Raw genomic sequence first — 23,038 nt, 5'->3', positions numbered from 1 at the left:
ACAGTCCATGGGGTCGCAAAGAGTTGGACATGACTAAGCGACTTCACTTCACTTCACCTCATAGGCTTCCCTGGTGGCTCAGTAAGTAAAGAGACCACCTGCAATGCAGGAGACCTGGGTTCAATCCCTGGGTGAGGAAGATCCCCTGGACAAGGGAATGGCTACCCACTTCAGAATTCTTGCCTGGGAAATCCCATGGAGAGAGGCGCCTGGTGGGCTACAATCCATGGGGTCACAAAAGTCAGACATGACTTAGCAACTAAACCACCACCATCCACGTAGAGGGATACAGAAAAGCATATGCATTTATTTATGTAAACCCAGCCCCCATCACAAATCTTCCTTCTTTCTGCTATAAAAATTATATTTTTATCCTCATCTACATGGAAAAGGCATTGAACTGTTTCCACGTATTGGGACATCTTGGGACACAGGGAATGTTTTACATGATTTAATGTTTTACATGATTTATTTTCTAAATATAAAAGTGCTTAAATGACAATAACGACCTTAACCTTTCCAAAATAATATCTACCCTGACATACATAAAACAAGCTTGGTCAATGCAGTTAAGAAGTATGATGGTGGGAATCATAACAACAGCGCAAACATCACCACCTGCTGAGTCAGCCTATTTCACTATCAAAAGGCGCCTAATAACAACCACAGCAATGGTACCAAGTCTTCCTAAAGGAAAAGAGACAAAAGCACCCCAGTGCCTGGAATATTCTCAGGCTCTTATCTCAATCAAAAAAAGTTCCTAAAACAGGCCCCCTTTCTCTCAGGCTGTAGTGTACGCACTCCTTGCATGTGAGCATGGACCCCTCTGCACTCTGGGTAAGCATGTGCACTCTTTTTAAAGGAATTATCAGCACTCACACATCTGTACACAGGCGAGGCCCAGCAACAAGGCTGTGTGCTCCTTTTCAAACTCTACTTTACAACAAGGTAGTTCCAGGCTTCCCTGGTGGTCCAATGGTTAAGAATCAACTTTGCACCGGTTCAATCCCTGGTCCAGGAAGATCTCATATGCCGTGGAGCAACTACACCTGTGAGCCACCACTCCTGAGCCCACGCTCTGGAGCCTGTCAGCCCCAGCTCCTGAAGCCAGTGTGCCTCGAGCCTGTGCTCTGCAACCAGAGAAGCCACCACAACGAGAACCCTGCGCACCACAACCAGAGTAGCCATGCTTATCACAACTAGAGAAGGCCTGCACAGCGACAGAAATCCACCACAGCAAAAAATTAAATACATAAATCTTAAAAAAGGAAAAAAAAAAACCACGGTAGTTCCACTTGCAAGCATGTATTACAATCACAAGAAGGCTGGAGCAATTGTTAAGCCCAGGGATATTGAGCAGGCAACCCAGGGATTCAGGAAGCACGCACTGGTACAAAGCTCCCTGCAGGGGAACACTGAGAATCTGGGGCCTCAAACAGTGTAACTGATTTCCAACTTCTCACTTCTCATACACATTGCTCATTTAATTTTGGCATGTGATTCAGAAGTTTAAATTAAAGCTCAGATATGTAACAGGCTCAGGTGGGAGCTAGGTACCCTAGGAGAATCCCAGTTGACTTTGGTTTTTCATGAGTAATCTGCTTACCTTAAAAAAAAAAAAATGGGAACAGACAGAAAAATCAGTAATCATACATAAGATCACCACCCTTACAGAAGCTGTGGCTTTTTATTTTTGTCCATTTTCTTCTAACCGCTTGCTTCCCTCCCCCCAAAATTGAGAAGTCATAATTCCTTTTGACTCTGATAAAGCACGAGAATTATTTCTAAAAAAATTTAAACTGTCCAGAAAAAGGAAAAACTATTATGAAGATGTCCTTCTAGTTTTCTAATAATGATTTACATGTTCACAATGTAACAATAATAGAATCTCACCACACTGCAGATGCAGTATTATATAAACACTATAGACACAATAGTGTTCTCTTTTCAATTAGTATCTCCATGACTTCTTTCCATGTCAATCAACAGCCATATTACTTCTTTTAATAAGTGATTGTTGGCTTCCTTTAAGAGCTAAAGTTATGATGCCAAAGTGTCGGATAATGTTTCAGAACATAAACTATTTACAGGCTGAGTGGGACTTCCAGTCTTCCCTCCTTTTTCTGGTATCACTGATAGAGGAAGACCAGCAGCCACGCTGTCCTTATGTGGCCAACTGCAGGTCGGTTAGGAACTCTCAGATCACAAAAATGAAAAAATCCTTCTGATCTGCCAGCAGACCCAGAGCCAGGTCTAAATCCCAGGGCTCACAGAAGCTGGAGGGATTCAGACAAGGAGCATGGAGTAGTCCCATGCTCCTGAAGACCAGAAAAGTGCAGGGTGCGGCTCCCAGGCTCCCTGCCGCCAGCTGATCCACAACATGATCTCACTTTTGCCTGTGAAGATGTCCCTCTCATCTCAAAAAGTATCTCAACTCTTGATACAAGACTTTCCTTTCCCACTGCCCTGAGAAGAGAGAAAGTCTAAAAGGTCACTCTGAGATTTCCTCCCTCATCGACTTATCACTTCTCATCTACTTTAACAAAAGAGTTTCATGGCCCACTCCTCCTTGGTTAGAGTCAGTGACTTTATGAACCTGCTGCTTTGTCTGGTGAGAGATGTGGAAGGCAGAGGCTGCCCAACCAGCAGTCAGTGACAGGACTGGTCACGTGGCCCCGCACAGCCCCACGCCTGGCTCTCAGGAAGGTGCCACGTATGACCAGGTGTGACCCAACACACTTCAACCTGCTCCTCGTGGGGTAACGGAAAGCCCCAAGCATGACACTCTAATGACCACAAGTCACTCCACTCAGTCTGTGCCAGGGACTATGCCAGGCAGTGGGCATTCTGGAAGACAAAACTCAGCTCCACAAAACAGTATGCAGTCCAGGAAAGGGAGAGGCAGGCAAAGAGTTCTACAATATTGCTGTGGGTATTGCACGGCACTAAGGAAGCATCAGGAAGAAAACTGCCACAAGAAAACAGAGATGGGGCTGGTCAGGACAGATGCTCAGAGCAGTGAAACCTCCTTCACACAGAGGATGAGCAGGAGGCAAAGGATGTGCCTTCTGGGCGGCAGGAGCGGGTGACAGCCCTGAGGCAGGACAGAGCAGCAGAGCCGTGGCCAGGGCTGGGGGCTGGCTGCCACCGACAGGACCAGGGCTCTCAAGAGAGAGGACTGGACTTCAGTGACAGTCAAGTGGTACGAGTCTGCCTTCCGACGTAGGGAGCACAGGTTCGACCCCTGCTTGGGGAACTGGAGTTTAAGAGTTCACACGCCTTGTGGTGCAGCCAAAACAAACAAACAAAATCCTTTAAAAAGAAGCCATATGGCCCAGGGCTGTATCTCACGTCTGTGCTGTGTGCTTTCACAGGCAATGGTGAATCCATGCAGACTGACTCTTAGGAAAACAGGAGGACTGGATATTTCCTTGAAGGAGGCCTCCAGCAGCAGATCAGTCAGGGTTCCACCAGGGAAAGAAAAATGAGCAGTGTCTGTGCAGACACATACAGGGAAGGGGAGGAGCTGGTTTACACAACTGGTGGGGGTGGGGGGGGTTGGGTCCTGGCAAGTGTGAATTCCAAGGATGGGCTCGAAACTGGAGGCAAGAGCCAAGCGGAGACTGCAGTCCACACACAGAATGCATTCTTCCTCCAGAAAGCCTTGGGTTGGCTCCGAAAGCTTTGGAACCTGTGGGATGGGGCCCGCCCAGATCACCTTCTTTACTTAAAGTCTCTTTTAGTTAAGACCTTAGAAGTGGGTCACGTCTACAGAATACCTACTCAGCAGCACTGGGCCAGCACCCTTGACTGGATAACCAGGCATCACAGTCTAGCCAGGGCAACATATTAAACTGACCACCACAAGGTATGTGCTATCTGCTGAACAAATGAATGAACACGTGGCTGAGTGAAGCACAGGAGGCAGAAAGAGGCCAGAGATGAGGGACCAGAAAGAGGAAGCCACCAGGGCACCTCAGGAGAGGGAGGCGTGTGCTGGAGGCGAAGGGGTCATGGAAGCTGGGGGCTGGAGACGTCACACAGGGACCCAAGAAATATTCAGGAACAGTCTTCTATAGGGACTCAGAGACAGGATTCTAGATTCCAGCACAGGTTTACTGATAAACTACCACTTACCCCCAAATCACCCAACTCTAAAATGCGTAAGCTGGGGTGTCTGTCCTCAAACTCACAGTCTAACTTTGATGAGTCAAGTGACGATAAAGGACCATAAAAAGTTACATGGTAAGTTTGGGCCAACAGACCGCATAAGGCTAGCATGGTCAGAGATGAGTGGGGAGTCAGCACTGGCAAGCACACACTGGGTGAGGTGTGTTCTCCGGGGCAAGGAGCAGGGGCAAGAGGGAAGAATGGTCTGGAACTTTCTGTCAGTGTGCCAATGAATCATACAGTGTCTGAGGAAATGGGCAAGGAGAGAGTAAGAATGCTGGTTAGTCAAGAAATGTTTCCTGGACTTGAGGGTTTGTTGCCACATCAGGCACCAGGTCTGTCTCACCCCCAGGAGTGCCAGGTATACTGCCAAGAGAGCAGTCACTCTCTCACCTGGACTTCCAGAACTATTTAAACAGAAATCAACAAATGCCTTTTTCCAAATCAACTTAACTTCTATATATAGCTAAGGAATTTAAGAAACAGAGATGCAAGGTACTGTTCACAGGCTACCATTTTAGGACTAGACATAAAGAATATTAGTATCTGCATGAATGTGCGTGACATATCTCTGGAAGGACGGGTGAGAGGCTGACGGCACCAGATGCTGCAAGGAAGGGAAGTGAGAGAAAAACATCTCACCAAATGTGCTTTGGGACCATGGGAGTACATCTCTCCAAATAAATAAAATGCTAAATAAATAAGTAATAAATAAAACAAACTCTTGCCCCAAACCTTGCCTTGCCTCGCCTAAAAGAAAACAGATTTTTGTATGCAGGATCCACCGCTGGAATAAATAACAACAGAAGATTAGTATCTACATTAGCAAGAAGCTAGCTTCTCTGAGTCATCAGGTGACCCCAGTGTGGGAACACAGCCCCTGTCAGACACAAGGCCTTTCTGGATGAGGGGTCAGTGCATGACCATCAGTCACTGCAAGGGACAGAATCACAGGTCTCTTTCTAGTCATGTGTGTCTAGAACCTCGTTTTCAAAATGTGTTCTGAGGATCACTTTGGTGAGGGTGGACAGAGCAGAGTGATGAAAAGTAAAATCCATGAAAAAGATCAATCTAAGAGTGTCAGCACCTCCATCATCTGAACCACATTATTACCAAGATTTTCTTGGAGGCCTTCTACAGTGTTTATTGAAACAATTCCTGTTGATAAGTGATGAACCAACAGTCCACATTTCATTTTCAAATTCCTCAGTCTTCATGCAGTTTTCTCCCAAATGCTACAGATCTGGCCGAGATCTCTTGCCTGCAGGGCTGTGGCTGATTGTCAATCAGATGAAGGCACAAACTACTCTGCTGGTGGCTGGTTTAACATCTGTGCTGTGCAAAGGCCACACAGAATGGCCTGCACTGGGCCTGACACAAACTGTGTGTTGTTACTCGCTTAGTCGTGTCCGACTCTTTGTGACCCACTGTAGCCTGCCAGGTTCCTCTGTCCCGAGATTTTCCAGGCAAGAATGTCGGAGTAGCTAGCCATACCCTCCTCCAGGGCATCTTCCCAACCCAGGGATCAAACCCACACCTCCTACGTCCCCTGCACCGGCAGGCAGGTTCTTTAGTGCCACCTGGAAGTCCTGACACTTGACTGGTGGTCCCCAAATGTGATTCCTCTTCTTTTCAATCCTCCCAAGAGTAAGTAAGAAGCCAATTTTCTAGAGAAGTAATTACGCAATACATGTTTTACAGACAAGCTTTTCTACAGAGCAATTACTCGAGCAAAGGAAAATAAATATTAGTATGAATATTGCTATTAATAATCATGCATACACTGGAAGTAGAGCCTGAATCACAAGGGTGCTCACAGAGTCTGTAAACCACAGATTCGAAAACTGGATGGTTTCCTTCTGCAGCTGCCCTGTCAGCAGGCTCACAAGATTGGGGTTTGGTAGAATAAGCAAACACAGCTGAAGAGCCACCCCCACCTCCCCGGGAAATATTCTCAGAGACACAACAAACAACCCCACTCACCACCTCCATTTGCTTCCTACCCTGTGTATGCTTTCCTCAACTCATAATCAGGACGAAAGCCGGAATAGCTGTATTGTTTGGCATTTGCCTTTCTACGATATTAAGACTTATGGAGGACAAAACATTGTTTCATAACCCCCAAGAGTGATCAGCTCAACTGACATACTTTATCCATGTATTATTTATGCAAACATTCACTCTGCATCTAGCGCAGGGCAGGTGTAGCTAAGCCCCACAGGGGCAGCGGGGCGAGGGACGCAGACAGGCCTCTGTCTGGTCTGGTGATGACAGGAACGCACTGTCCCACGGGATTCCAGCTCCCTGAACTGGTCTGGACTGCAACCCAGCCAGGTCCTCGTGGGGCCGCTCACGACACCTGGGCCAGGTGCTAAATAAGCAAGGGCGTCGGCTGCAGTGGAGTGTGCAGAGGCAGGAAAGGGGGCAGAGTCCATGCAGGGGCTGGATCTCCTGGGATCCAGGTTGGTCCAACGTGAATGGAAGTGTGCTTTAATCAGTTTTGCTGCACTACTGGATTAAGCTCTTACTTGCCTCATTTTACAGCATTTGCTCGGGATTGCAAGTAAGCTGACATGGGGAGAGAAGAGGAGCCTCATCTAACATCTTGGCAGCTAACACTTAGTGCTTTTGGTTCTTTACTTGGGCAGAAGCATGGTAAAGCAATACACTATTTTTGGAAGATAAGCCTGGACAGTATGAAAATGTTTAGTTTGGGCACAGTGTTTAACCCTGGAACTGCACCTTAAGCGTCAGCAGAGGAACAGAACACTCTGCTAGCCATGTGCCCAATGCAGTTTATAAGGAATCACAGAAGGCACCCGAGTGTGGGCAGGTCTCTGAGAACCTCATAGTTTCTTGACCAGGAAGGCCCGGAGACCCTTCCAGGTTTCCTACGAGGTGAAAACTTCTCATAATGATACTAAGATAGGACTTGGCCTTTTTAAATCCTTCTCAAGGAAGCAGTGGATTCTCTACCTACACAACAATGGAGAGATGATGCCGAGGACTTCCCTGGTGGTCCGATGGTTGAGAATTCACCTTCCAATATAGGTGATGAGGATTCAATCCCTGGTCAGGGAACTAAGACCCCACGTGCCACGGGGCAACGAAGCCCATGTGCCACAACTAGAGAGCCTGTGGGCTGAAACAAAGACCCAGCACAGTCAAAATAAAACTATTTCTAAAAAATAAAGCAGATGCCCTTGAGAGCCCAGATATCTGAGTAAAGGGATCCACGTCAATTTCTAATGTATTTGTAAATTATATAAACATGACAATGTTCATTTAAAAAACTATGCCAAGTGATTAAGATGCACATGGTATTTGATGAGAGCTTCTATTATCTGGGAAACTCAAACAGGACACTTTTTCCTAATGATTACAAAACACTGAGGTCCTGCATGTGTCTAAAATTCTAGGGGATAAAGGGAAGGGGCTTGGGCACAAACGTGGGAAGAAAAACTAAGCCTTTTTTTTTTTTTAAAAGCTAAAGATCAAGCTTACATGTTCAGCTTGAAATGTACGAAAATAATTATTTTGTTGTTCTTGATTGTTCTTGTTGTTCTTCAGTATTGTTGTTCTTCTTGATCATTTTAATTTTGTTTCCCTATGTCCCTAACTCACTACATCCTGTTGTCTTATCATAATAACCTGCAAGGAGGAAGGCAGACTGGGTCACTGCAAAGCCCAGCCACACACAGACTCTTAGTAAACACAGTTGGATAACGGTAACTGTGACAATGAGTCTTTTTTTCATTCCTTCACAAAAACAGAATAGCTGTTGAAATGCCAGAAAACTCTTAGCTATGTATAAGATGGAGTTTGGGGTTTTCTAATCTGCAGCTACCTACTCTCACATTGGGTTTTTTGTTGCATAAAATATTAATAATGCCACTTCATCAGTTTACCAAATGGCATCTTGCTGTATTCAAAAGCCTGTTCATTACTCAAAAGACCATCTGTCTAAGAGCTCAACAGAAGGTTTAAATAATCACAATCTAGTGAAGAATGTATGGTCACATTATATCAAGTCAAATATTTACCTTTCTCAGTATTTTAAATATGAACACTCCTACCCCGCCATCTACCACAAGTCAGTCTTAATTACTATGCCTTTTCTTTCTTTTCTTTTGTTATTTTTATCCTCTGTATTTTCAAACTAATAGAGAAATGGCAAGGGTAGCTTTCACTCAGGCAAACAGGATCGCCAGTCACAAGAGTCTGTGCAGCACCTTCATTTAGACAAGAAATAATCCCAACAAGCAGCAGTATCTTCAAGCAGAAAAGCAGTTCACCAGTATTACACAAAGCACAAAAACATTTTAGCAAAACAGCTGACTCTGCCTTTCTGAGCATTAATAATTGCGGTCATTGTTGCTGCCGCTACAAGCAAAATCAGTTGCCGTCACAGCTCTGCCGGTCTCATCTCAAGGAATCCAACACCCCTGTCATCTCTGTAATGCAGATAACAGGACGCACTGCTGGGCAAACTCTTTGCCACCTGGGCAAGTGATCCAGGCAAGAAAACTCAAGAGGTACATGGGTTAAAACAGACAAACGACAACAAACAAAAGGGCTTGTATTCAAAACGTCCTTTACAATATTAAAAAACATGGATGGGACTTCCTTGAGGGTCCAGTGGTTAGGAGTCTGCCTTCCAATGCAGGGAGGGCTTCCCTGGTGGCTCAGATGGTAAAGAATCTGCCTGCAAAGCAGGAGACCAGGGTTCAATCCCTGGTTCAGGAAGATACCCTGGAAAGATGGACAGCTACCCGTTCCAGTATTCTTGCCTGGAGAATTTCAAGGACAGAGGAGCCTGGCGGGCTACAGTCCATGGGGTTGAAACAGCCAGGCACCACTGAGCGACTAACACTTTTACATTTTACTTCACTTTTCTAATGCAGGGAACTCAGACTCAATCCCCAGTCAGGGAAACAAGATCCCTCCCACATGCCATGGTACAACAAAGCCTGCATGCTCTAGAGCCCACGGTCCACGAGTAGAGAAGCCTGCACACCACACTGGGAAGCCCCTGTGCTGTAACACGAGAACTCCGTGTGCCTCAACTGGAGAAAAGCCTGCACACTGCAACAAAGACCCAGTACAGCCAAAATAATAATAATAATAATAATAATAATAATAATAATATGTATATATATATTTCAGGGGAAAAAATTCAAGAATATGGAAATAGGAAGGAAAAGGAAATTGGGGGAAAAGGGCAACATGGAAGAGATGGTGTTAAACCAATTTATCAGGCTCCAGCTTACAGTAGCGGGTGTAGATGAGGAACAGCTAAACAAAAGCACAAAACTGAGAGACAGGCAAAGACAGTGGAAACTGCAAGGACTTCAGAGAACAAGCATCCTGAAAGGAAGGGGAATCCTCTTCCCTCCACCTATTATCTGGGTGGCCTTGGAGAAACTACCCTGAATCTTTGAGCCAGCCTCCCCATTCATAAAGGAATAATAAAAGATGTAGTATGACAGGCAAGAAGATTCAATGAGATAATATGATGCCTGTGTTTGGCCCTCCAAAGAAACAATTAAGTTGATTTCTTCTCTCATTCTCCCCTTGAATATGTTCTGCTTTTTAAATGACCCAGAACAAATTTTTCTCCACCTACAAGATGAAAAGGTGAGGTCTAAAACACTACACAATTGAGGGTCGCTCAGAACTTTAATATCCAAAGACTAGAGGGACACTGAGCATGGCTGTTGTGTGCTGACTGCCCCACGAGGCACTGGGGGCATACCTCAAACCAAGGGGGCCGAGCAGCAGGCACCTGAGTGAGTGGTGGAGACCAGGCCCTGTGCCAGACTGGAGAGGTGGGCAGTCCTCACACACGAGCTGTGAGAGGAAAGAGGCTCAGGGCCCAGGGCACAGGGGAGATGCGAGGGTGCCTCAAATAATGGTTCTACTCTATCTTCAAAGAGAGAAGAAGGGCCGCGCTCTCCAGGCTGGGCAAAGCCTCACAGAGGGTGATGCATAAACAGGTCTGGCCAGAGCAATCAATCCATGTTTAAGCGAACAGTAAAAGCTATGGCTAGAAAGACTATTTAGCAGAAGCACTGAGCATTAAGCGCAAAGTCAAGGAATTGTAACTTTATCTTGAAACCCCAGGTTTTCAAGTCAGAGAAGGGTTCTGATTATAAACAGTATTTAGCCCTGTGCCTGACAAAGAGGAATCAGTGATTAAAAGATAGCTTTCAAGGTCTTCCCTGGTGGTCCAGTAGTTAAGACTTCACCTTCCAGCACAGGGGGTATAGGTTAGATCCCTGTTCAGGGAGCTAAGGTACCACATGCCTGGCGGCCAAAAAACCAAAACATAAAACGGAAGCAAAACTGTAACAAATTCAATAGACTTTAAAAATGGTCCACATTAAAAAAAAAAAAAAAAAAGCTTTCATCAGTATCAGTAACAGCATGCCTATAAATAACATCACGTTTCTCTTGACTCTTGAGGAACAAAGCTGAAACCAAGACAGGGTGGCTCTCACTGACTTCATAAGCATTTGCTGTATAAAAGAATGCATAAATTCTGAGGGTTACCTCAGGAAATGGTGTCAGGGGAAGAAAACAGGACAAAGGAGAGGGGAAGAGGCAGGACCAATGAAATCGAAAGTGAATTCCTGGAAGTGACACGCTCCAGGCGACACAAGAGCACAAGGCCTCACCCCAGGCCCAGCTCCATATGGGAGGTGGCCGCACTGCCCGGGGCCACCCAGACAGTGGCACAGGCAGGGCCCTACTGGTTACTATATTTACAGTCTTCCCCTCTTTGGCAATTACCAGGTGTTTTCCTCTTCTTGCAAGCATGCACACATACATGCTAAGTCACTTCAGTTGAGTCGGACTCTGCGACTTCACAGACTGCAGCCTGCCAGGCTCTTATGTCCTTGGGATTCTCCAGGCAAAAATACTGGAGTGGGTTGTCATGCCCTTCTCCAGGGAATCTTTCAGACCCAGGGATCAAATCATGTCTCTTAAGTCTTCTGCATGAGCAAGTGGGCTCTTTACCACTAGCACCACCTGGTAAGCCATTTCCTCCCCTTACAAATGTATATAATATACATACTTATCAGTTCAGTTCAGCCGCTCAGTCAAGTCTGACTCTTTGCGAACCCCTGGACTGCAGCACGGCAGGCTTCCATGTGCATCACCAACTCCCGGAGCTTACTCAGACTCATGTCCATTGAGTTGGTGATGCCATCCAACCATCTCATCCTTTCTCATCCCCTTCTCCTCCCACCTTCAATCTTTCCCAGCATCAGGGTCTTTTCCAATGAGTCAGTTCTTTGCATCAGGTGGCTAAAGTATTGGAGTTTCAGCTTCAGCATCAGTCCTTCCAATGAAGATTCAGGACTGATTTCCTTTAGGATGACTGATTGGATCTCCTTGCAGTCCAAGGGACTCTCAAGAGTCTTCTCCAACATCACAGTTAAAAGCATCAATTCTTCAGTGCTCAGTTTTCTTTACAGTCCAACTCTCACATCTATACTTGACTACTGGAGAAACCATAGCTTTGATTAGATGAACCTTTGTTGGCAAAGTAATGTCTCTGCTTTTAAATATGCTATCTAGGTTGGTCACAGATTTTCTTCGAAGGAGCAAGCGTCTTTTAATTTCATGGCTGCAGTCACCATCTACAGTGATTTTGGAGCCCCCAAAATAAAGTCTCTCACTGTTTCCATTGTTTCCCCATTGATTTGCCATGAAGTGATGGGACCAGATGCCATGATCTTAGTTTTCTGAATGTTGGGTTTTAAGCCAAATTTTTCACTCTCCTCTTTCACTTTCATCAAGAGGCTCTTTAGTTCTTCTTCACTTTCTGTCATAAGGGTGGTGTCATCTGCATATCTGAGGTTATTGACATTTCTCCTGGCAATCTTGATTCAAGCTTGTGCTTCATCCAGCCCAGCATTTCGCATGATGTACTCTGCATATAAGTTAAATAAGCATGGTGACAATATACAGTCTTGGCGTACTCCTTTCCTGATTTGGAACCAGTTTGTTGTTCCATGTACAGTTCTGTTGCTTCTTGACCTGCCTACAGATTTCTCAGAGGCAGGTCAGATAGTCTGGTGTTCTCATCTCTGGGAGAACTTTCCACAGTTTGTTGTGATCTTAGTCAATAAAGCAGAAGTAGGTGTTTTTTCTGGAACTCTCTTGCTTTTTTGATGATCCAGAGGATGTTGGCAATTTGATCTCTGGTTCCTTTGCCTTTTCTAAATCCAGCTTCAACATCTGGAAGTTCACAGTTCACGTACTGTTGAAGCCTGGCTTAGAGAATTTTGAGCATCACTTTGCTAGCATGTGAGATGAGTGCAATTGTGCAGCAGTTTGAGCATTCTTTGGCATTGCTTTCTTTGGGATTGGAATGAAAACTGACCTTTTCCAGTCCTGTGGCCACTGCTGAGTCTTCCAAATTTGCTAGCATATCGAGTGAAGCACTTTCACAGCATCATCTTTTAGGATCTGAAATAGCTCAACTGGTATTCCATCACCTCCACTAGCTTTGTTCATAGTGATGCTTCCTAAGGCCCACTTGACTTCCCATTCCAAGATGTCTGGCTCTAGGTGAGTGATCACACCATTGTGATTATCTGGGTCATGAAGATCTTTTTTGTTTAGTTCTTCTGTGTATTATTGACACCTCGTCTTAATATCTTCTGCTTCTGTTAGGTCCATACCATTTCTTTCCTTTATTATGCCCATCTTTGCATGAAATGGCCCCTTGGTATCTCTAATTTTCTTGAATATTAGAGAATATATACGTTTAAATCCTCTTCAACTATAAAACTCATTTTAAAATTTGACCTTTGTGAATATCTCCTCTCTCTGTTACCAGACTCTGAATTCCTAGCATACACGTAACATTTCCATTGACTATGGAGCTGGAGCCATCAATGAGTGACCGCAATAAAAATTTTCTGATTAAGAACAGATAAGGCATCAACAAAGCCAAACTTCCACTAACCTCTTCATTCCTGAATCAGGCATTCATTAAGCATTTACTAATGGGCAAGGCCCCATGGCAAGCAGTGAAAGATACATAAACCAAAAGCTCTGACTTAAGGAAACTTAAAATCCACTCAAGCAGGCAAATGAACAAAGGAATCTTCCCACAACACTGCTTTCAATTTCTTCTCTAGAGAATATGGGTTTGTTTTTGTTTTTATTTTTTTTCCCCAACAGAGTAACTATTGAGGATCAAAATGGATACATTCGATTTTAAATTTCTATCTTGATTATCAGTCTGTACTTCTGGGTGACAGATGTTAACAAATGCAAAAATTATTTAAATGCAGTTATCAGAGAAAGTCAGAAAAGGAGAAATCTCTTAAGTGAAATAAAGCACATCAGTGGCAAGATTGCTTTGGAACTTCAGTAACAAGACAAATATGTTCCAGTGAGAGACTGGCTCACATAGGAAAAGTCACAGGAAGGAGTTTTGCTAAAAGAAGGGATTATGAAATAGAATATTTACAAAGTTCTATTTTTAACAAATTTACCTTAATCCAACCTCTCAAATAAGGAAGACTTCAATAGGAAAACCCTTGCCACAAAGCTTACCTCAAATCCGTTTCCTTTATTCTTTCTCAGGATACTGTTTCGAGTTCCCTGCAGTTTGCTTTTGCAAGAAGGCTAGTCTACGGAAGAATGAAACGATTCCTTATTTCAAGGAGTGTGCCATTTATGTAACGCAGACATATTTTGACACTATGGCACACGAAGGGATGTTTTTCTTTCTAGAAACGGGATCTGCAGCCAGGCGTGTTTGAGGTGCACCCTGGCCCCGCAGCTGTCACAGAGAGCTGGACACTGTTCCCAGGAATTCCACAGGGTTCATTGGTTTAATTTTAACTAACAGACTAAAAAAGTTTCACTTATTTTTATTAAACTAACAATGGGGAAATAATTTCCAACAATGAGTGTCTATGTGAGCGAGGCTGCGAACCGTCCGCGAGTGTCTGTAATTAACAAAACCAAAACTCCTCTTTTCTCTCCCTATTAAGGATTTGACTTGTATCCTTATAATAAGTGCCTATGAAAGAAAAGCACACAGGTTAAACCAGAAACTGCATTTACAAACGGATGCACAGGGACTTCCCTGGCAGTCCAGTGATTAAGACTCTGGGCTTCCAATGCAGTGGGTGAGGGTTCAGTCACTGATGGAGGATCTAAGACCCCACATGCCCCGAGGTGTGGCCCAAAACAAAACGAATGGATGTATACTCATTAGTCAATTCTGGCCGAGGCTTTTACTTGCAAGTCAGATATAACACAAACTCTACTCAAGGCTCTAAATCACAGAGCATGTGCTCATTAGGACTAGGGAAACAGGCAACACTTGCACTGAACAAAGGAAACTGTCCAGAGAAATGTGTTGTGTTGTCTTGTGGTTGTGGTAGCCCCAAGACAGAGTTAAACAGGAAAGTGTTTAGACTGAAAAACACACCCCTACAGTGTGTAGGCCAGATCTGGAAAGCAGGCATTCCTGGAGGCAAGTCTGGAGGTAACCTGACTCACAGTGACCCTGACCCTAACCCTAACCTGGCGCTAACCTGGGGCTAGAGAAGCCACAGAACACTCTCCAAACTTAACACCCCAATGAGGGTGAGCACAGAGACCCCCACTCAGCCCACGTCCTAAAGACTGGCTCTAACCACATGCCACAGTCCGAAGATCCCACCGCTGCTCTGCCATACACAGGCTCTCACGGAAATATCTCCAAGACAGAGAAGACAGCCACATATAATCCACCTTTTTCAAGGCCCTCCAACAAAGCCCCCCAACTGCCAATGTAATCTAATAATTAGCATATGTAAGGGTAAAGCTCTAGACCATGACATCAGCCTCACAGAAAATCAGCAGATTCAAAAAGCATCAACTAGCCCACTGGGTCTTTGGGAATTCCAAATAAATGAATGGATGAAAAGGACGGAACAGCAGGAGAGATTTTGAACCACAGTCTCAGTCCTAGAAAACACCAAAAACCATTTCTAAATGAAGCCATTCTGTGAATTCTCCATTGTAGAAGAGTTGGGGTGGGGGCGGGGGGGTGTGTTCATCCATCACAAGGGTATTAATTGAAAACCTGCTTCCCTGGCAACGATGTCCTTGAACAGCATTCTGAAGCAGAGACTAGCCCAAGTAAGAGCAGAGGACTGTCAACAGGTCAAGGATCGCCTCCACATGGTGAGAGTCCCTGAGGAGCTAACATGGGATTTCTGAGACACGACATTCCAACCAAAGATAGCACGAGCGCTCAGTCTGAAGTGCTGGCCTCAGGAATTCAGGGTCCGCTGCGCTGTTCAACGATGTTTCGTGCGCAGACTGTGATTAAAGCTGATAACTTTGCCTGTTCTAGAAACTAACAAAGGAATGTGTGTGTGCTCAGTCACTCGGTCGTGTCCAACTCTTTGTGACCCCGTGGACTGCAGCCTGCCAGACTTCTCTGTCCATGGCATTTTTTCAGGTAAGAATACTGGAATGGGCTGCCATTTCCTCTCCAGAGGATTTTCCCAAACCAGGGATCAAACTCACATCTCCTGCATCTCCTGCCCCGGCAGGCGGATTCTTTACCACTGTACCAACAAAAGAATGAACTGAACTCAACCAAACCCAGTCTCTGTCATCAAGGCTTATGCTGGTAGACCCGCCTAACTCCTCCAAATCGATTTCAGTGTCGGCCCCATGTCAGTGTCGGGGCCGCAGGGCTTTTTGGAGGTGGTGTGGCTGCCACTGCTGCTCAAGCAGAGATATCCAATTGGTGAACATCACTCACTTTTGTTTTTTAATTTAGTTTTACTTTTTTGGCCATCCCCACGGCATGTGGGATCTTTAGTTCCCCCAACCAGCAATCGAACCCAGGCCCTCTGCAAAGGCAGTGTGGAGTCTGCATCACTGGACCACTAGGAAGTTCCTCGGCTTACTGTTTAAAAGAAAGACTGAAATCCAAAACTTCCCTTCCCTCCCTTCAGTGATAGGTAGGGCCACAGTGCAGTTTTAACGGCACCCGGTGAAAATAAATTCTGTAAATGTGCTGCAGACCCTAACAGGAATATGACCCCTGCCACTGAGGAGGCAGCTATAAATGGGACACAAACTTCATGCAGATATGGAAAAACTGGACAGGTAAGCGTATAATTCAGAGACAGAACAAGATAAAGTCCAGAGAAAGGATGTGTCACCAGGAGCTATTTTCAATCACACTTGAGAATCTTGAACTTCTGCTTTGTAAAACATTTTACCGTCTCTTCTACAAACAGTGTTTTAAAAATAGAAGAAGACTGAGAGGCTCCGAGCTAATGAACACGAGGCTCAGACTCTGGTCTGCAAAGCAACAAATAAGATGATCTACCCAAAAAACTCAAAGTACGCTTCTTTTTAAAAGTTCATTTCAGGGGAGAAGGATTCAGGATGGAGGGGACACATATGTACCTCATGGCCAATTCATACGGATGTTATGGCAAAAACCACCACAGTATTGCAAAGTGATTATCCTCCAAATAAAATTAACAAATAATTTTTTTTTAAAGTCCACTTCATTTCCATTGTTTAGATCCAGATACCAAATTTCAAAGAGTACAGAATGGAGGAAATGAGAATAGCCAAGAGAGATACAAGAGAGACACTTATGACCATTCTGGGACCACAGACAAGAATGGAGAGAAAATCCTACATCCAACAAACGTAAATTTTCACCTGTGCTCCATCAGCAAAAGATGAACAAATACTAAAGATGACCGCTAAATAAAGAAAAAGGGCAGAAGGAGGTGAGAGGCTGGCAAGGTCAGTGCCTGTCAAGTCCACCAGAGGTGCTGGTGGAAAAGTGCACTGAACAGACTCAGGAGGCTTACAGATGGACAGGAGGACACAGCACACTGAATGCCAGCTTCGGGCCAGGCTCCACTTGAGGCATTCAACTTAGGGTAGGACGTCCAATGACGTGGTTATCAACATCCCTGTTAAATGTGAGATACGGGACTCAGAGAGTTTAGTCAGGTTTTCAGCTGTGGAAGCAACATACTATACTCCAGGGGTAGGTGTTTAATTTTAGTCTAGGGTCTATAAAATTCTTCCTGTGTGTTTCTTCAATATGCATGCCATTGACTCTCCTAACCCCACAGGATGCTAGACCCTACAAGACATGACTTCAACCAGAAGTTCCAATCCCAGGGATTTCCCTGGTGGTCCAGTGGTTAGGACTCTGCACGTCCAATGCAGGGGGCCCAAGTTCGATCCCTGGTCAGGGAACTAGATCCCACGTGCCACAACTAAAGATCTCGCATGCTGCAACTAAGGCCTGGCACAGCCAAGTAAATAAATAAGTATAAATATTTTTTTTAAAAAAGAATTTCCATTTGCTACCACTGAGCCCTGGTTATCCCAAACCCTAGGCACTACAGACTTCCCTAAATTCGGCAAGAACAGTTTCTCTCCACCTGTGTTCTTACCACCTCTGGGACCATGGCTCTCACCCGCTTTGTATCCTGGCAAACACTACCCAATATCATTACTTATTTATTTACATGTTGTCTGTCCTCCTGCTAGACTAAGAATCCAAAAAGCAGAGAAAGTTATTCAATTTCATATTCTCTCACTGTGCCTAACAAGGTACCTGGCACAGTGAAAATGCAAAACAAAAACCAACCAACAAACAAAAAACTGTCAGCTAAATGAAACAATGCCAGGCAGCCCAGAGCTAGCAAGTGTCACCATGCCCAACACCCTGTACCAGCATGAGACCAAGTGCCACGTGACCAGATGACAGATAAATCCCACATTTAAAACGTTCAGGCAGAATGGTTTTATATAAACTGTTCCATCCACATCAATGAAGCAATGTTGGTATAGAGAGTAAGCCAAAACAAAGACACAGCCCTACTGGAAAAAGTGGCACGTCGTAACAATGTTGTTCAAACAGAACCCTACCTGGAAACTGGCGGTCATGGGCTTTCATCTGGAACAGAGAACCTTCCCCAGGGACATGAGAAGCAAGGGGATCCATCACCCCACCACCACCACCAAGATTCAAATTTAAAAGAACAAGAAGCCTTGAGGCCTGTAAAATTTAACTGTTAAAGGTCTGCTGCTGCTGCTAAGTCGCTTCAGTCGTGTCCGACTCTATGCGACCCCACAGACGGCAGCCCACCAGGCTCCCTCGTCCCTGGGATTCTCCAGGCAAGAACACTGGAGTGGGTTGCCATCTCCTTCTCCAATGCATGAAAGTGAAAAGTGAAAGTGAAGTCGCTCAGCCATGTCCGACTCTTAGCACCCCATGGACTGCAGCCTACCAGGCTCCTCCGTCCATGTGATTTTCCAGGCAAGAGTACTAGAATGGGGTGCCATTGCCTTCTCCGTTAAAGGTCTAAATAATGTCAAAATATAATTAAAGAAAGCATTTTGGTCAGGGAATGGAGGTATGGCGAAAGAAGAAACCTATAGCAAATTCAAGCATCCATGGGCAAAGGACCCCTAACCAGGGTGGAAAGGGTTAGGTGCTCAGTGGTGTCTGACTCTTTGCGACCCCATGGACTGTATCCCACCAGACTCTTCTGTCCATGGGATTCTCCAGGCAAGAATACTGGAGTGGGTTGCCATTCCCTTCTCCAGGGGGTCTTTCCGACCCAGAGATCAAACATAGGTCTCCTACATGCAGGCAGATTCTTTACCATCTGAGACACCAGGGAAGCCCACTTGGCAGGGTATCTCCTCTTAATTGTTACTACAGGATCCAGCAATCCTTCAATTCACCCCTCTCCCCTTTTCCCACTGCAAAGGTGCCCAGCAACCTTCTGACCTCTGCCTACCTGGAGGCAGTGAACATGGGGACCGAGAAGAGGTCAGTGTTCAGGATCCCATGCTGGTTATATTTATTTTTGTAAATTACTAATCGGGCATCTCTGGTGCATACTCAGCTTAGTGAACACGGTTAATGTGATTATGGGTCTCAGAGATAATGAAAAAACTGGGTCTGAGAGTGTGCTGGGAAAATTGTTTTTCTTTTTCCTGAATGCCAAATAATGAATATTACCCACAAGAGTCTTCTGAAAGAGTTGGCTGGCACTTTGGCTGGCTGACGCACCATTCTGGATACTTACGCATGTTCTCCTCAAAGTGCCACACCGTGTCATAGGAGTTTTACTGAGGGTAATCACTCTCTCGGTGAACAGTAGTTTTTACAAAAGAGACAACAATCTACTCAGCAAGACTCACCATCCTAATGTAAACCAGATTCTTCACCTCTCAGGGTAGAAACGTCACTGAAACAAGTTTGGCTTCCCCAGTATGAAATTAATAGTGGCTGGGGCTGAGCTGAGGCTAATGTCTGCAAAAAATTTAATTTGCAAAACCCAGCCCAAGGCTACCATGATATAAATTCCCTTGATGTGTTAATTTCACACTCTAGAGTCCTCATCCTACCAGTGGGGGGCAGGGGCTGGAGAGGGGAGGCGAGAGGAGAGGGATGTTGGTGATCTCCAGTATGCAAAGTAGGGGAGTACCTGAATTCACACAAGTTTCTGGACATCTGCAACATCAGCTGTCCAAGCCCCACAAGGAGTCAGAGCCCAGCTTCCCTCCTGCCAGCCCACAGGGGATGAAAAGGTGACACAGAAATCAGCCCAGTGAGGAAAAGTACTTCATTATGCAGAGCACCATCACTGGGCACCAGCATCTCATTTGATAAACTTTTCCTCAACATCTTCATACAAAAGGGATGTTCCAGATACAGGTAAATAATGAGATAAACTCAGCTCAGCCAGATGCAATAGGTGCAGAGTGCTTTGCATTCCACAGCCAAATGCACAAGCCTGGTAGGAAGTACAACCCTGGGACATTCCTGGTGGCCCAGCATTTAAGACTCTGCACATCCACTGCAGGAGCCACAGGTTCAATCCCCAGTCAAAGAACTAAGATCCTACATGCAGTGGAGCAACCAAGCCCACGCACCACAATTACTGAGCCTGAGCCACAACTAGACAGCCTGTGCACTCCGGAACCCCTGTTCCACAACGAAAGAAGCCCACCACAATGAAGACCCAGTGCAGCGAAAATAAAATAAAAAATACCTTGTGAGTCTTACACGTTTGCTCACACGTATAAGGAGTCAGCTGATACAGACATTTCCTATATGGACCAAGTCTCTAGGAGCTACATCGCAATCTCCTTGTTACCAAGGTCAAGTCAGGCAAATACAAGTTCCTGGACCTTTCTTTCACCTTTTAATAACATAAATGACCACCTTGTCCTCCTAGACTGTCTTCCCAACTCCACATCATAGTCTATCAGGGTAAAGGAAATAGAAATTTCACATAAATTTCAAGAAGTGAGCTTTGCTTACTTTAAGTGAATTTCTAAATATGCACTGGTCTGTCACTATGTCATCAGAATAAGGACTACATTTAGGCCTTGACTGGCTGGACTCCGAAGGGCCCCTGTTATGATCCTGCTTTGTTGTATAAAACTTGCTAACGACCTCTGAGAGATGGTGAAGGACAGGGAAGCCTGGTGTGCTGTAGTCCACGGGAATCGCAAAGAGTTGGACACGACTTAGCAAATGAACCCATCAGCATGCAAAGTAACCGAAATCCCCACTCAACACAAACATGAGACCACAACAATGACAAAGTGATACGCTTAACAGTAAGTCTCTCATTGTACAAGGAATCCAAGCTGGATCTTACACTGGTTACCTTTGAGTTTGGCCCTAGGTTGGCTGAATACAGAGATCACATAGTCATCCCACGGCCCCATCTGTCAGAGATGGAAAATGAGCAGGAAGGCAATTTGCGTGCATCCAGGAGAAACGGCCCAGTGATCCTGCTGGTTATTTCTGCCGTATTTACAATATGACACAGACACAGAGGACAGTCCTCACCCGTGACTGGCACATCTTAGATGGGACCCTGACTAGGTTCCTTATCATGCTGGGTTTGGAAGGCCTCGACTATACAATGGCACTCTGAATGACAAGACGATTCCCAAACATGCAAGCTCCACTCGGACAACTGCAGGAGAAGGATCCTATTTACAACAGGAGCCTCCATCTTAACCTTCTCAACCAGAATCCAGGGTCAGGAGATAAAGGGACATGGGGAAGTGTGTGGAGGGGGCCTGGGAATGGCTAGTTCAAAACAGATGTCAGATGGGACTTCCCCAGGGTCCAGGGGTTAAGACTCTGCACTTCCACTGCAGGGGGCACACACGGGTTCAATCCCTGGTCAGGAACTAAGACCCTGCATGTCACAGACCAAAAAAAGACTTCAAGTAGTGAGCAGGTTTGGAAATGACTAGACTCCTTCAGGGGCTTCCCAGGTGGCACTCGTGCTAAAGAATTTGCCTGCCAATGCAGGAGACCTAAGAGTCATGGATTCAATCCCTGGTTCAGGAATATCCCCTAGAGCAGGGCATGGCAACCCACCCCAGGATTCTCACCTGAAGAATCCCATGGACAAAGGAGCCTGGTGGACTATGGTCCACAGGGTTGCAGAGAGTCAACATGACTGAAGTGACTTAGCAGGCGGGCAGGCTCCTTCAGGGATGGAGGCGAAAGGGCGCCAGAAAGTCAGCCCCTGCAGAGGTCCCAGTGTTCCTACTTCTCCAGAGACTCTGACAGAATAACCATGGCAGCAACAGGGATGAGCTGCCCAAATCGGCAACAACCCCCAAGGGCGGTTTGAAGGGTATCAGATCCTAGAGAAATACTAATGAGACGCAATAGGGGAAGTGACCCACATGTATCTGGGGAAAACCAAAATGTTCCCCTTATCAAGACAGGCCAGGCATATCCCTACGGATAGGACATGGACAGGACCTAGGACATGGATCCTAACAGCACAGTTCAAGAGCCAAGGAGAATCACACATTTATAACACTGACACAAAGGAGTTAACACCATCCCTATTAATCATGCATGTTGTCATAGATAAGCTGGAGTCTACCCATCACCAAGCACCAGGGAAGGGAATCTTCACTTGGCTAACCGCCTGGTGGAAACTGAGTATGGGAGTGAACTTTATGAAGACACATACTTTAAAAAGTCAAAGCCATCTAGGGGCAACTCTAATACACTGCCTATTACAGGACTTCAATGAAGAGAGATAGAGAAAAGGAAGAAGAGAATCACAAACAATATCCACTCTATTATGTGGACACATTAAGGGGATCACATTATTTCACAACGAGCAATTGTTTTTCCACTACAACTACTAGTAACTCTTGCTTCTGCCTCCTAACGGATGGATGCATAGACTGAGCCTGGATTAGGAACCAGTAAGGTCTGACTATCATTTTTAAAACGAATTTACAATAACATCATACTGGCTTGCTGTTTAATCCCACTTGTTAAGCAGACCCAGACAAGGGGATCCCCTCGACGGAGGAAAACACATCTTTTTAGACGGAGGGCAGAGGCTCAAAAATAAGAAAATGCTTCATGAGTTCACTTTTCCCCCCAGCACTATGAACTATGCATATTTTAGCACATTTTAAAAGGAAAAGGAGACAAAATAAAAATTAGCAACCCAACACACACCTATGAAACTCTATGTCTGGAGAGCAGGGGCAGGGAGGAGAACTGCACAGACATCTGGCCTCACCTGTCAGGCTGCCAAACCACTGTATTCTGAAGCTATTCAGCAGCTTTCTAAAGAAGAAACCAAAAAAAAAAAATCCAACATGCCTGAACTGGGAGGCGGGAGAGCCTACTTGTAACTCAGCCCTTGTCAGACAAAATCCAGCAGCCTCAAAAGGTTCAATAGCCTTTTTATAAAGCTATTGTGTGGGTTAGTGCCTAAAAATAGTACAGTTCAGCAAGCAGATCACACGGAGGAATCACCTCTACACATTCAACTTCCAA

At 45.3% G+C, this 23,038-nt stretch overlaps 1 protein-coding gene and 1 non-coding gene across 2 annotated transcripts in view; one reads left to right on the top strand and one right to left on the bottom strand.

The window, feature by feature from the left end:
* The window catches only part of SIPA1L2 (signal induced proliferation associated 1 like 2), a 245,437-nt gene that overhangs the window by 149,656 nt on the left and 72,743 nt on the right, over positions 1 to 23,038 (bottom strand). The window lies entirely within an intron of this gene.
* Positions 17,361 to 17,433, top strand: TRNAG-UCC (transfer RNA glycine (anticodon UCC)). The gene has a single exon. It is a non-coding gene; the product is annotated as a tRNA-Gly (tRNA).

This window comes from Bos mutus, chromosome 28 (assembly GCF_027580195.1).
Source record: "Bos mutus isolate GX-2022 chromosome 28, NWIPB_WYAK_1.1, whole genome shotgun sequence".
Taxonomy (NCBI): Eukaryota; Metazoa; Chordata; class Mammalia; order Artiodactyla; family Bovidae; genus Bos; species Bos mutus.
The sequence above is the reverse complement of the archived record's forward strand: the minus strand, read 5'-3'. Positions and strand labels throughout refer to the sequence as shown.